This window comes from Zea mays, chromosome 3 (genome assembly GCF_902167145.1).
Source record: "Zea mays cultivar B73 chromosome 3, Zm-B73-REFERENCE-NAM-5.0, whole genome shotgun sequence".
Classification (NCBI taxonomy): Eukaryota; Viridiplantae; Streptophyta; class Magnoliopsida; order Poales; family Poaceae; genus Zea; species Zea mays.
Window position 1 is genome coordinate 192,842,280 of NC_050098.1, and position 13,859 is coordinate 192,856,138.

Genomic DNA, 13,859 nt, shown 5'->3' on the forward strand with positions numbered 1-13,859 from the left:
TGCTTAGGTTCATATTTGTCGACATTGGATACCATGAAGTTGGGAGGCCATTGAATGGCCCTAAGGCGCGGAGTAAGAGCGGATACTCTGCACGTGTCCTCCTGTCGTCGGGGACGATGTCTGTCCCGGGGAGGGGAGTTGTGGTTGTGGTTCCTCGACCGTCCCTGGGTGGTTCCGCCAGTTGAGGCCGTTGCCGACTCAGTTCTGGTGGCCTGGCTCTGAGCCGGGACACCATGATCCCTGTCGTACTCCTCCTGACGGCGAATCTCGTTCTCATGCTGCTGTTCGCGCGAAGCGTTGATGGAGCTTCGCGCATCTCAGCGACTGTTGATGGCGTGTCGTAAATCGTTCGGCGGGTGAGCAAGCGGTAGAAGATGGTTGGCTGCCTGGGTGAACAGGCGTCGATAGCCATCAGCGTCAGGAGTTGGAGGAAGTCCATCAGCTATCCGAGCTAGTACCCCTCCGACTTCGCTCAGCGTGTTCATAGCTCGGGCGAAATCGGGATTCAGGTTGCGCCTGAAGAATGGATTCTCCCGGCGTTGCCTTGCATCTTGCTCGGCTTGTTCCTGAGCCCGTCGGCAATCACGTCGTCGGGAGTTCCTTCGTTCTCTGAAGACGCGTTCTTCTAGAGTTTCTCCTATCTCCGAGACCTCGTCTCGCGAGACAGGCTGCTCTGGATCCAGTTCTCCGGCCGCGTGATGTCGTCGAACGTTCCTGCGCTGATTCCTCCATCGGCGGGATTCTCGTTGAGGCGGTTCTTCTCCGGGTGCGGTCGGCTCGTCGTCGGAGACGGTAGGCGACTCCACTCTCCCGATGAAGAGGACGTCGGGGTAGAATGGTGCTGCTGTCGTGGCGTCCTTCTTTTCGTTCTCCTTTGAGGCCGGAGGAATGGAAAGAACAATTTGCTTCTCCCTGGTCTCCTTCTTCCTCGCGATCCGTGTCCATTCTTTTGTCGGGGAAGTAGACAGTGGAGTTTTTCGGGTCAGCGAGCCCTCGGCCCCCGACTTTCCGGAGACGATCTTTTTCCGAAGAGCTGGAGGTTGCGCTTCTCCGGTATTTTCGGAGTTCGTTGAAGGAGACTCCCTTTCCGGCGGATCCGCGATACGGTGTAGAATTCCCTCTTCATCCGCTACAGATGAGATTGTTCCGAAGCAGAATACGGATCCGGGGCTGAAAGGGAAATGTGCCCTTAGGTCATTTCTATGTATTTTGGTGATTGAGTGCCAACACAAGTGCTTAAATGTGAATCTATGCCCATGGATGAACAAAGTGCAAATCAAGAGCAAAGGTATGTTTCTAAGTCTTAGTACATTGGTTTTGTGTACTAATATACTTGTCTAAGTATCAGAAATAGAATGAAGAAGAAAAGAGAAGAGTTGGCGGTGTACAGCCAAGAGGTTGTTTCGGTCTGGGGCACCGGACTGTCCGGTGGTGCACCGGACAGTGTCCGGTGCGCCAGGCTGGCTCGAGCGAAGTGGTCGCTCTCGGGAATTCGCCGACGACGTACGGCTAAAATTCACCGGACTGTCCGGTGTGCACCGGACTGTCCGGTGAGCCAACGGTCGTCCGGGCCAATGGTCGGCCGCGCGATCTGCGCGGGACACGTGGCCAAGCCAACGGCTAGAAGGGGGCACCGGACTATCCGGTGTGCACCGGACATGTCCGGTGCGCCAACGGCTCCCCCATCTGCAACGGTCGGCTGCGCTGTTTAAGGAAGGAAATCGGGCACCGGACAGTGTCCGGTGTGCACCGGACTGTCCGGTGCGCCCGACGACAGAAGGCAAGGATGGCCTTCCAGAATTGTTCTCAACGGCTCCTAGCTGCCTTGGGGCTATAAAAGGGACCCCTAGGCGCATGGAGGAGAACACCAAGTATTCCTACAACATTCCTAAGCACCAAGACATCGATTCCACGCATCTGGTTCATTGTGATAGCATCTAGAGCTCTTGTTGAGTTGTGAACTCATTGAGTTGTGTTGCGAGCTCTTGTTGCGACTTGTGTGCGTGTTGTTGCTCTGATTTTGAGTCTTGTGTGCGTTGCTAGTTTCTCCCTTACTCCGTATTTCTTTGTGAATCTTAAGTGTAAGGGCGAGAGGCTCCAAGTTGTGGAGATTCCTCGCAAACGGGATATTGAAAGGCAAAGCAAAACACCGTGGTATTCAAGTTGGTCTTTGGACCGCTTGAGAGGGGTTGATTGCAACCCTCGTCCATTGGGACGCCACAACGTGGAGTAGGCAAGCGTTGGTCTTGGCCAAACCACGGGATAAACCACTGTGTCATCTCTGTGTGTGATCTCTTGTGGTATTGTGTTTTGTTGAGACTCCTTTCTAGCCACTTGGCAATTATTGTGCTAACACTTAACAAGTTTTGTGGCTATAAGGTTAAGTTTTCACAGGATCACCTATTCACCCCCCCCCCCCCTCTAGGTGCTCTCAATTGGTATCAGAACCGTTCTCTTCAAGAAAGGGACTAACCGCCCGAAGAGATGGATCCTAAGGGCAAGGGGATGGTGATCAACGACAAGGAGAAGGAGACCTTCGTCAACGAGCTCAATAATGACAAGCCCACTGACTCAGGCTCGGGCCACAAAAGAAAAGACGGGAGGAAGAAGAAGACAAGGCGCATCAAGGAAATTGTCTACTACGACAGCGACGAATCTTCCTCCTCCCAAAAGGACGACGACAACGACTACAGGAAGACGGTCAATTCGAATTTTTCATTTGATTATTCTCGTATTCCACCTAGTTCGAATTCGCATTTGCTTTCCCTTCCTCTTGGCAAACCTCCACACTTTGATGGGGAGGACTACGGATTTTGGAGTCACAAAATGCGTAGTCATCTATTCTCTCTCCATCCAAGCATATGGGAGATTGTAGAGAATGGAATGAAGTTTGATAGCTCGGATAGCCCTATGTTTATTAATGAACAGATTCATAAAAATGCACAAGCTACTACTGTGTTGCTAGCCTCTTTGTGCAGGGACGAGTACAACAAGGTGAGTGGCTTGGACAACACCAAGCAAATATGGGACATCCTCAAGATTTCTCACGAGGGAAACGACATCACCATGCTCACTAAAATGGAGTTGGTGGAGGGCGAACTTGGAAGGTTTGCAATGATAAGGGGCGAGGAGCCAACCCAAACATACAACCGGCTCAAGACCCTCATCAACAAAATAAGGAGCTATGGAAGCACGCGATGGACGGACCATGACGTCGTCCAACTATTACTAAGGTCCTTTACCATTCTTGATCCTCATTTGGTGAATAATATTCGTGAGAATCTCAGGTACACCAAAATGTCGCCCGAAGAAGTCCTAGGAAAATTCGTCAGCGGGCGAATGATGATTAAGGAAGCAAGGTACGTGGACGACGCCTTGAATGGACCGATCAATGAGCCGCAACCTCTTGCTCTCAAAGCAACAAGAAGCAAGGAGGCGCTACCTAGCAAGGTGGCACAAATTGAGGCGGCCGGACTTAATGATGAAGAGATGGCTCTCATCATCAAACGCTTCAAGTCGGTGCTTAAGGGTCACAAGGGGCAGCCAAGCAAGACCAAGACAAAAGGGAAGCGCTCATGCTTCAAATGCGGTAAGATTGGTCATTTTATTGCTAACTGTCCCGAAAATGAAAGTGACCAGGAACACGGGAGCAAGAGGGAAAAGAAGAAAAATTACAAGAAGGCCAAGGGCGAGGCACATCTAGGAAAGGAGTGGGACTCGGATTGTTCCTCCTCCGACTCTGACAATGAAGGACTCGCCGCCATCGCCTTCAACAAGTCATCCCTCTTCCCGAACGAGCGTCACACATGCCTCATGGCAAAGGAAAAGAAGGTATGTACTCGAGACGGTACTACTTATGATTCCTCTAGTGATGATGAATCTAGTGATGATGATGAGATAGATTACTCATGCTTATTCAAGGGATTGGATAGAAATAAAATTGATAAAATCAATGAATTGATTGATGCATTGAATGAGAAGGATAAACTCGTAGAGAAACAAGAGGATTTATTGTATGAAGAGCATGATAAATTTGTAGAAGCTCAAAGATCTCATGCTCTAGAAGTTAAAAGAAATGAAATGCTTTCTCGTGAATTATCTTCTTGCCATGAGACAATTTCTAAATTAAGGAGCATTAATGATGATATGAACGCTAAGTTAGAGATTGCTAGTAAATCTACCTCTTGTGTAGAAAATGCTATAACATGCACTAGATGTAAAGATATTAACCTTGATGCTTATAGTGAACACCTAGCGTGCATTTCTAAACTAAATGAAGAGGTAGCTAGTCTTAATGCCCAACTTAAGACTAGCAAAAGTGATTTTGAAAAACTAAAATTTGCTAGGGATGCCTACACGGTTGGTAGACACCCCTCAATTAAGGATGGACTTGGCTTCAAGAGAGAAGCCAAGAACTTAACAAGCCATAAGACTCCCATTCCCGCCAAGGAGAAAGGGAAGGCCCCTATGGCTAGTAGTGTGCAAAAGAACCATGCTTTTATGTATCATGATAGGAGACAAACTAGAAATGCTTATAGGAATTATAATGCTTATGATGATTTTGACTCTCATGCCATGTTTGCGTCTAGTTCTTCCTATATGCATGGTAGAAATATGTCTAGGAGAAATGCTACTCATCATGTGCCTAGAAAGAATATTATTCATGCTCCTAGGAAAGTAGTGAATGAACATTCTACAATTTATTGTGCTTTAAATGCTTCCTTTGCTATTTGTAGAAAGGATAGGAAAATAGTTGCTAGGAAGTTAGGGGCAAAATGCAAGGGGGACAAAACTTGCATTTGGGTCCCTAAGGATATTTGCACTAACCTTGTAGGACCCAACATGAGTTGGGTACCTAAGACCCAAGCCTAAATTTGCCTTGCAGGTTTATGCATCCGGGGGTTCAAGCTGGATTATCGACAGCGGATGCACAAACCATATGACAGGAGAAAAGAAGATGTTCACCTCCTACGTCAAGAATAAGGATTCCCAAGATTCAATAATATTCGGTGATGGGAATCAAGGCAAGGTAAAAGGGTTAGGTAAAATTGCAATCTCAAATGAGCACTCTATATCTAATGTGTTTTTAGTAGAGTCTCTTGGATATAATTTGCTATCTGTTAGTCAATTATGCAATATGGGATATAATTGTCTTTTTACAAATGTAGATGTGTCTGTCTTTAGAAGAAGTGATGGTTCACTAGCCTTTAAGGGTGTATTAGACGGCAAGCTCTACTTAGTTGATTTTGCAAAAGAAGAGGCCGGTCTAGATGCATGCTTAATTGCTAAGACTAGCATGGGTTGGCTGTGGCATCGCCGCTTAGCACATGTGGGGATGAAGAATCTTCACAAGCTTCTAAAGGGAGAACACGTGATAGGTTTGACTAACGTTCAATTCGAAAAAGATAGACCTTGTGCAGCTTGTCAGGCAGGTAAACAGGTGGGAGGAGCGCATCACAGCAAGAATGTGATGACCACATCAAGACCCCTGGAGCTGCTACATATGGACCTCTTCGGACCCGTCGCCTATCTAAGCATAGGAGGAAGTAAGTATGGTTTAGTTATTGTTGATGACTTTTCCCGCTTCACTTGGGTGTTCTTTTTGCAGGATAAGTCTGAAACCCAAGGGACCCTCAAACGCTTCCTCAGGAGAGCTCAAAATGAGTTTGAGCTCAAGGTGAAGAAGATAAGGAGCGACAACGGGTCCGAATTCAAGAACCTTCAAGTGGAGGAGTTCCTTGAGGAAGAAGGAATCAAGCACGAGTTCTCCGCTCCCTACACACCACAACAAAATGGTGTGGTAGAAAGGAAGAACATGACGCTAATCGACATGGCGAGGACGATGCTTGGAGAATTCAAGACCCCCGAGCGTTTTTGGTCGGAAGCCGTGAACACGGCTTGCCACGCCATCAACAGGGTCTACCTTCATCGCCTTCTCAAGAAGACTTCGTATGAGCTACTAACCAGTAACAAACCCAATGTATCTTACTTTCGTGTATTTGGGAGCAAGTGCTACATTCTAGTGAAGAAGGGTAGAAATTCTAAATTTGCTCCCAAAGCTGTAGAAGGGTTTTTGTTAGGTTATGACTCAAATACAAAGGCGTATAGAGTCTTCAACAAATCATCGGGTTTGGTTGAAATCTCTAGCGACGTTGTATTTGATGAGACTAATAGCTCTCCAAGAGAGCAAGTTGTTGATTGTGATGATGTAGATGAAGAAGATGTTCCGACGGCCGCTATACGAACCATGGCGATTGGAGAAGTTCGGCCACAGGAACAAGATGAACGAGATCAACCTTCTTCCTCAACTATGGTGCATCCCCCAACTCAAGACGATGAACAGGTTCATCAACAGGAGGCGGGTGATCAAGGGGGAGCACAAGATGATCACGTGATGGAGGAAGAAGCGCAACCGGCACCTCCGACCCAAGTTCGAGCGATGATTCAAAGGGATCATCCCGTCGACCAAATTCTGGGTGACATTAGCAAGGGAGTAACTACTCGATCTCGATTAGTTAATTTTTGTGAGCATTACTCCTTTGTCTCTTCTATTGAGCCTTTCAGGGTAGAGGAGGCCTTGCTAGATCCGGATTGGGTATTGGCCATGCAAGAGGAGCTCAACAACTTCAAGCGCAATGAAGTTTGGACACTGGTGCCTCGTCCTAAGCAAAATGTTGTGGGAACCAAGTGGGTGTTTCGCAACAAACAGGACGAGCACGGGGTGGTGACGAGGAACAAGGCTCGACTTGTGGCAAAAGGTTATGCCCAAGTCGCAGGTTTGGACTTTGAGGAGACATTTGCTCCTGTGGCTAGGCTAGAATCAATTCGTATCTTGCTAGCATATGCCGCTCACCATTCTTTCAGGTTGTACCAAATGGATGTGAAGAGCGCCTTCCTCAACGGGCCAATCAAGGAGGAGGTGTACGTGGAGCAACCCCCTGGCTTCGAGGATGAACGATACCCCGACCACGTGTGTAAGCTCTCTAAGGCGCTCTATGGACTTAAGCAAGCCCCAAGAGCATGGTATGAATGCCTTAGAGACTTTCTAATTGTTAATGCTTTCAAGGTTGGGAAAGCCGATCCAACTCTTTTTACTAAGACATGTGATGGTGATTTGTTTGTGTGCCAAATTTATGTCGATGACATAATATTTGGTTCTACTAACCAAAAGTCTTGTGAAGAGTTTAGCAGGGTGATGACACAGAAATTCGAGATGTCGATGATGGGCGAGTTGAACTACTTCCTTGGGTTCCAAGTGAAGCAACTCAAGGATGGCACCTTCATCTCCCAAACGAAGTACACGCAAGATCTGCTAAAGCGGTTTGGGATGAAGGACGCCAAGCCCGCAAAGACTCCGATGGGAACTGACGGACACACCGACCTCAATAAAGGAGGTAAGTCCGTTGATCAAAAAGCATACCGGTCAATGATAGGGTCTTTACTTTATTTATGTGCTAGTAGACCGGATATTATGCTTAGCGTATGCATGTGTGCTAGATTTCAATCCGATCCTAAGGAGTGTCACTTAGTGGCGGTGAAGCGAATTCTTAGATATTTGGTTGCTACGCCTTGCTTCGGGCTCTGGTATCCAAAGGGGTCTACCTTTGACTTGGTTGGATACTCAGATTCCGACTATGCTGGATGTAAGGTCGATAGGAAGAGTACATCGGGGACGTGCCAATTCTTAGGAAGGTCCCTGGTGTCGTGGAACTCTAAGAAACAAACTTCCGTTGCCCTATCCACCGCTGAGGCCGAGTATGTTGCCGCAGGACAGTGTTGCGCGCAACTATTTTGGATGAGGCAAACCCTCCGGGACTTTGGCTACAATCTGAGCAAAGTCCCACTCCTATGTGATAATGAGAGTGCTATCCGCATGGCGGAGAATCCTGTTGAGCACAGCCGCACAAAGCACATAGACATCCGGCATCACTTTTTGAGAGACCACCAGCAAAAGGGAGATATCGAAGTGTTTCATGTTAGCACCGAGAACCAGCTAGCCGATATCTTTACCAAGCCTCTAGATGAGAAGACCTTTTGCAGGCTGCGTAGTGAGCTAAATGTCTTAGATTCGCGGAACTTGGATTGAAGTGTAGCATACATGTGTTTATGCCTTATGATCATGTTCCTGTTTGCATTTTGTTGCTTATTGTGGTGCTCAAGTTGTACAAACATTCCCTGGACCTCACAAGTCCTTGTGTAAGTGATGCACATATTTAGGGGGAGTTGTGTTACAACTTGACCCTTTTGAGACTAACCATATGCTTGAGTTTGCGTTATTTAGTCTCGAAGGAGAATTGAAAGGGAAAAGGTGAACTTGGACCATGAAAGACTTCCACTGCACTCCGATGAGAGGGTAACTTATACCAAGTTCATCTTTAGACTCTTATTGCCTATTTGCTCTTAATTGAAGATTTTGGTGAGGCAATGGGGTTAAAGGGCCAAGATTGATCCCATTTTGGTGCTTGATGCCAAAGGGGGAGAAAATAAAGGCCAAAGCAATAGATGGATCAGCTACCACTTCAGAGATTTGAAAATAGTAGAGTAGAGCTCTTGGTTTGTCAAAACTCTTCTTTTGTTGTCTCTTTTGTCAAAAGTTGGCCTCTTGTGGGGAGAAGTAGTTATTATGGGAAAAAGGGGGAGTTTTTGAAATCTTTGATCAATCTCTTTTGGAATGACTCTCCTTGTGCTTCAACATGTGTGTTTGACTTAGAGATAGAGATTTGAGTTTGATTTGCAAAAACAAACCAAGTGGTGGCAAAGGATGATCCATATATGCCAAAATTTAATAAAACTCAAATTCATTTTTATTTGAAGTGATATTGCACTTGTTCTAGTTGCTTTATGTTGTGTTGGCATAAATCACCAAAAAGGGGGAGATTGAAAGGGAAATGTGCCCTTAGGCCATTTCTAAGTATTTTGGTGATTGAGTGCCAACACAAGTGCTTAAATGTGAATCTATGCCCATGGATGAACAAAGTGCAAATCAAGAGCAAAGGTATGTTTCTAAGTCTTAGTACATTGGTTTTGTGTACTAATATACTTGTCTAAGTATCAGAAACAGAATGAAGAAGAAAAGAGAAGAGTTGGCGGTGTACAGCCAAGAGGCTGTTTCGGTCTGGGGCACCGGACTGTCCGGTGGTGCACCGGACAGTGTCCGGTGCGCCAGGCTGGCTCGAGCGAAGTGGTCGCTCTCGGGAATTCGCCGACGACGTACGGCTAAAATTCACCGGACTGTCCGTTGTGCACCGGACTGTCCGGTGAGCCAACGGTCGGCTGGGCCAACGGTCGGCCGCGCGATCTGCGCGGGACACGTGGCCAAGCCAACGGCTAGAAGGGGGCACCGGACTGTCCGGTGTGCACCGGACATGTCCGGTGCGCCAACGGCTCCCGCATCTGCAACGGTCGGCTGCGCTGTTTAAGGAAGGAAATCGGGCACCGGACAGTGTCCGGTGTGCACCGGACTGTCCGGTGCGCCCGACGACAGAAGGCAAGGATGGCCTTCCAGAATTGTTCTCAACGGCTCCTAGCTGCCTTGGGGCTATAAAAGGGACCCCTAGGCGCATGGAGGAGAACACCAAGTATTCCTACAACATTCCTAAGCACCAAGACATCGATTCCACGCATCTGGTTCATTGTGATAGCATCTAGAGCTCTTGTTGAGTTGTGAACTCATTGAGTTGTGTTGCGAGCTCTTGTTGCGACTTGTGTGCGTGTTGTTGCTCTGATTTTGAGTCTTGTGTGCGTTGCTAGTTTCTCCCTTACTCCGTATTTCTTTGTGAATCTTAAGTGTAAGGGCGAGAGGCTCCAAGTTGTGGAGATTCCTCGCAAACGGGATATTGAAAGGCAAAGCAAAACACCGTGGTATTCAAGTTGGTCTTTGGACCGCTTGAGAGGGGTTGATTGCAACCCTCGTCCATTGGGACGCCACAACGTGGAGTAGGCAAGCGTTGGTCTTGGCCGAACCACGGGATAAACCACTGTGTCATCTCTGTGTGTGATCTCTTGTGGTATTGTGTTTTGTTGAGACTCCTTTCTAGCCACTTGGCAATTATTGTGCTAACACTTAACAAGTTTTGTGGCTATAAGGTTAAGTTTTCACAGGATCACCTATTCACCCCCCCCCTCTAGGTGCTCTCAGGGGCGCAGGGTGATCTTGCTGTAGAAGGTGACGGCCATTGAGCTAGCTTGGATCGTCGACACACCCCCTACCTGGCGCGCCAGCTGTCGATGTTTTGGGTCCGACCGCACACCCGGGGTTGCCCCTCGAGGTGTTTTTAGGAGTTGGACGGTGTCGACAACTGTAGCAAAATGGTTCGTGCCGATTGCACGAGGGACAGTGGACAAGATTTATAGGTTCGGGCCGCTTAGAGCCGTGTAACACCCTACGTCCTGGTGAGTATGTTTGGTGAACGAGGTTACAAAAGAGCTCTCTGGATTGAGAATACAGAGAGTTGACGTGGGTGGCTAAGTAATAGGGTCGATCGTTCTGAAGGGGTGCCCCCTAGGCCTTATATACTCGACCGTGGGGCAATACATGTGGATATGATAACAACAAGTAGCTAAAAGATAGTGAACCTCTTGAGTTTATCCCTGCGTAACCCTTGCCGACTTATCCTTGCATGGCTCCGTTGCATGGGGGCTCCAGCGCGGGAAAGTCGGATCTCTGTTGTGGTTACTCGCTCGACGTTGTGGGCCATCCGGGTTTGCTCCAATCCGGCCTCATGTCGATCTGCTTTGCTGGTTGCTTCTCCCCAGGTCCACGAAAGAATGACCTCACGATTTATTGGGCCCTTGGGCCTTTCGTGAGGTCTTTTACTCTTTTAGTGGACCCGGGTGATATCTATCCCCCACAGTGTTCCGCAACAAACAAGACGAGCACGGAGTGGTGACAAGGAACAAGGCTCGACTTGTGGCAAAAGGTTATGCCCAAGTCGCAGGTTTGGACTTTCAGGAGACTTTTGCTCCTGTGGCTAGACTAGAGTCCATTCGTATTTTGCTAGCATATGTCGCTCACCATTCTTTCAGGTTGTTCCAAATGGATGTGAAGAGCGCTTTCCTCAACGGGCCAATCAAGGAGGAGGTGTACGTGGAGCAACCCCCTGGCTTCGAGGATGAACGGTACCCCGACCACGTGTGTAAGCTCTCTAAGGCGCTCTATGGACTTAAGCAAGCCCCAAGAGCATGGTATGAATGCCTTAGAGATTTCTTAATTGCTAATGCTTTCAAGGTTGGGAAAGCCGATCCAACTCTTTTCACTAAGACTTGTGACGGTGATCTTTTTGTGTGCCAAATTTATGTTGATGACATAATATTTGGTTCTACTAATAAAAAGTCTTGTGAAGAGTTTAGCAGGGCGATGACGCAGAAATTCGAGATGTCGATGATGGGCGAGTTGAACTACTTCCTTGGGTTCCAAGTGAAGCAACTCAAGGACGACACCTTCATCACCCAAACGAAGTACACGCAAGACTTGCTAAAGCGGTTTGGGATGAAGGACGCCAAGCCCGCAAAGACTCCGATGGGAACCGACGGACACACCGACCTCAACAAAGGAGGTAAGTCCGTTGATCAAAAAGCATACCGGTCAATGATAGGATCGTTACTTTACTTATGTGCTAGTAGACCGGATATTATGCTCAGCGTATGCATGCGTGCTAGATTTCAATCCGATCCTAAGGAGTGTCACTTAGTGGCAGTGAAGCGAATCCTTACATATTTAGTTGCTACGCGTTGCTTCGGGATCTGGTATCCTAAGGGGTCTACCTTTGACTTGATTGGATATTCAGATTCCGAATATGCTGGATGTAAGGTCGATAGGAAGAGTACATCAGGGACGTGCCAATTCTTAGGAAGGTCCCTAGTGTCGTGGAACTCTAAGAAACAAACTTCTGTTGCCCTATCCACCGCTGAGGCCGAGTACGTTGCCGCAGGACAGTGTTGCGCGCAACTACTTTGGATGAGGCAAACCCTCAGGGACTTTGGCTACAATCTGAGCAAAGTCCCACTCCTATGTGATAATGAGAGTGCTATCCGCATGGCGGAAAATCCTATTGAGCACAGCCGCACAAAGCACATAGACATCTGGCATCACTTTTTGAGAGATCACCAGCAAAAGGGGGATATCGAGGTGTTCCATGTTAGCTCCGAGAACCAGCTAGCCAATATCTTTACCAAGCCTCTAGATGAGAAGACCTTTTGCAGGTTGCGTAGTGAGCTAAATGTCTTAGATTCGCGGAACCTGGATTGATTTATAGCATACATGTGTTGATGCCTTTGATCATGTTCCTTATGCATTTTGTTGCTTATTGATGGTGCTCAAGTTGTACAAATACTCCCCGGACCTTACAAGTCCTTGTTGCAAGTGATGCACATATTTAGGGGGAGCTGTGCTACAACTTGACCCTTTGAGACTAACCATGTGCTTGAGTTTGCTTGTTTTAGTCTCAAAGGAGGTTTGAAAGGGAAAAGATGGACTTGGACCATGAAAGACTTCCACTGCACTCCGATGAGAGGGTAACTTATTCCAAGTTCATCTCGTGTACTCTTATTGCCTTTGTATTCTTATAGAAGTTTTTGGTGAGGCAATGGGATTCTAGGGCCAAGATTGATCCCGTTTTGGTGCTTGATGCCAAAGGGGGAGAAAATAAAGGCCAAAGCAATAGATGGATCAGCTACCACTTGAGAGATTTTGAAAATAGTAGAATAGAGCTTTTGTTTTGTCAAAACTCTTTTATTGTCTCTCTTGTCAAAAGTTGGCTTCTTGTGGGGAGAAGTGTTGATTATGGGAAAAAGGGGAGTTTTTGAAATCTTGAATCAATTTCTCTTGGAATGACTCTCTTTATTCTTAACATGTGTGTGTGACTTAGAGATAGAAATTTGAGTTTGATTTGCAAAAACAAACCAAGTGGTGGCAAAGAGTGATCCATATATGTCAAATTTGAATCAAAACAATTTGAGTTCTTATTTGAATTGATTTTGTACTTGTTCTGCTTGCTTTATATTGTGTTGGCATAAATCACCAAAAAGGGGGAGATTGAAAGGGAAATGTGCCCTTGGGCCATTTCTAAGTATTTTGGTGATTTAGTGTCAAACACAAGTGGTTAAATGTAAAATGGTGGACAAAGTACAAACCAAGGATAAAGGTATGTTTCTCAGACTTAGTACATTGTTTTATGGACTAATGTGTTGTGTCTAAGTGCTCGAAACAGGAAAAATCGAATTGGAAATGAGATGGCTTTGTTCAGCCAAGTCTGCTCAGTCTGGGAGCACCGGACTGTCCGGTGGTGCACCGGACAGTGTCCGGTGCGCCAGGCTGGCTCGAGAGAACTGGCCGCTCTCGGGAATTCACCGGCGACGTACGGCTATAATTCACCGGACTGTCCGGTGTGCACCGGACTGTCCGGTGAGCCAACGGTCGGCCTGGCCAACGGTCGGCCGCGCGATCTGCGCGGGACACGTGGCCGAGCCAACGGCTAGAGGGGGCACCGGACTGTCCGGTGTGCACCAGACATGTCCGGTGCGCCAACGGCTCTCTGGCTGCCAACGGTCGGCTGCGCCAGTTAAGGAAAGAAATCGGGCACCGGACAGTGTCCGGTGTGCACCGGACTGTCCGGTGCGCCACGCGACAGAAGGCAAGAATTGCCTTCCCAGATTGCTCTCAACGGCTCCTAGCTGCCTTGGGGCTATAAAAGGGACCCCTAGGTGCATGGAGGAGAATATCAAGCATACTCAAAGCAATCCTAAGCACTGAGACTTTGATTCCACGCATTTGTTTCTTCGTGATAGCATCTAGAGCTCTAGTTGAGTTGTGAACTCACTGGGTTGTATTGCGAGCTCTTGTTGTGACTTGTGTGCGTGTC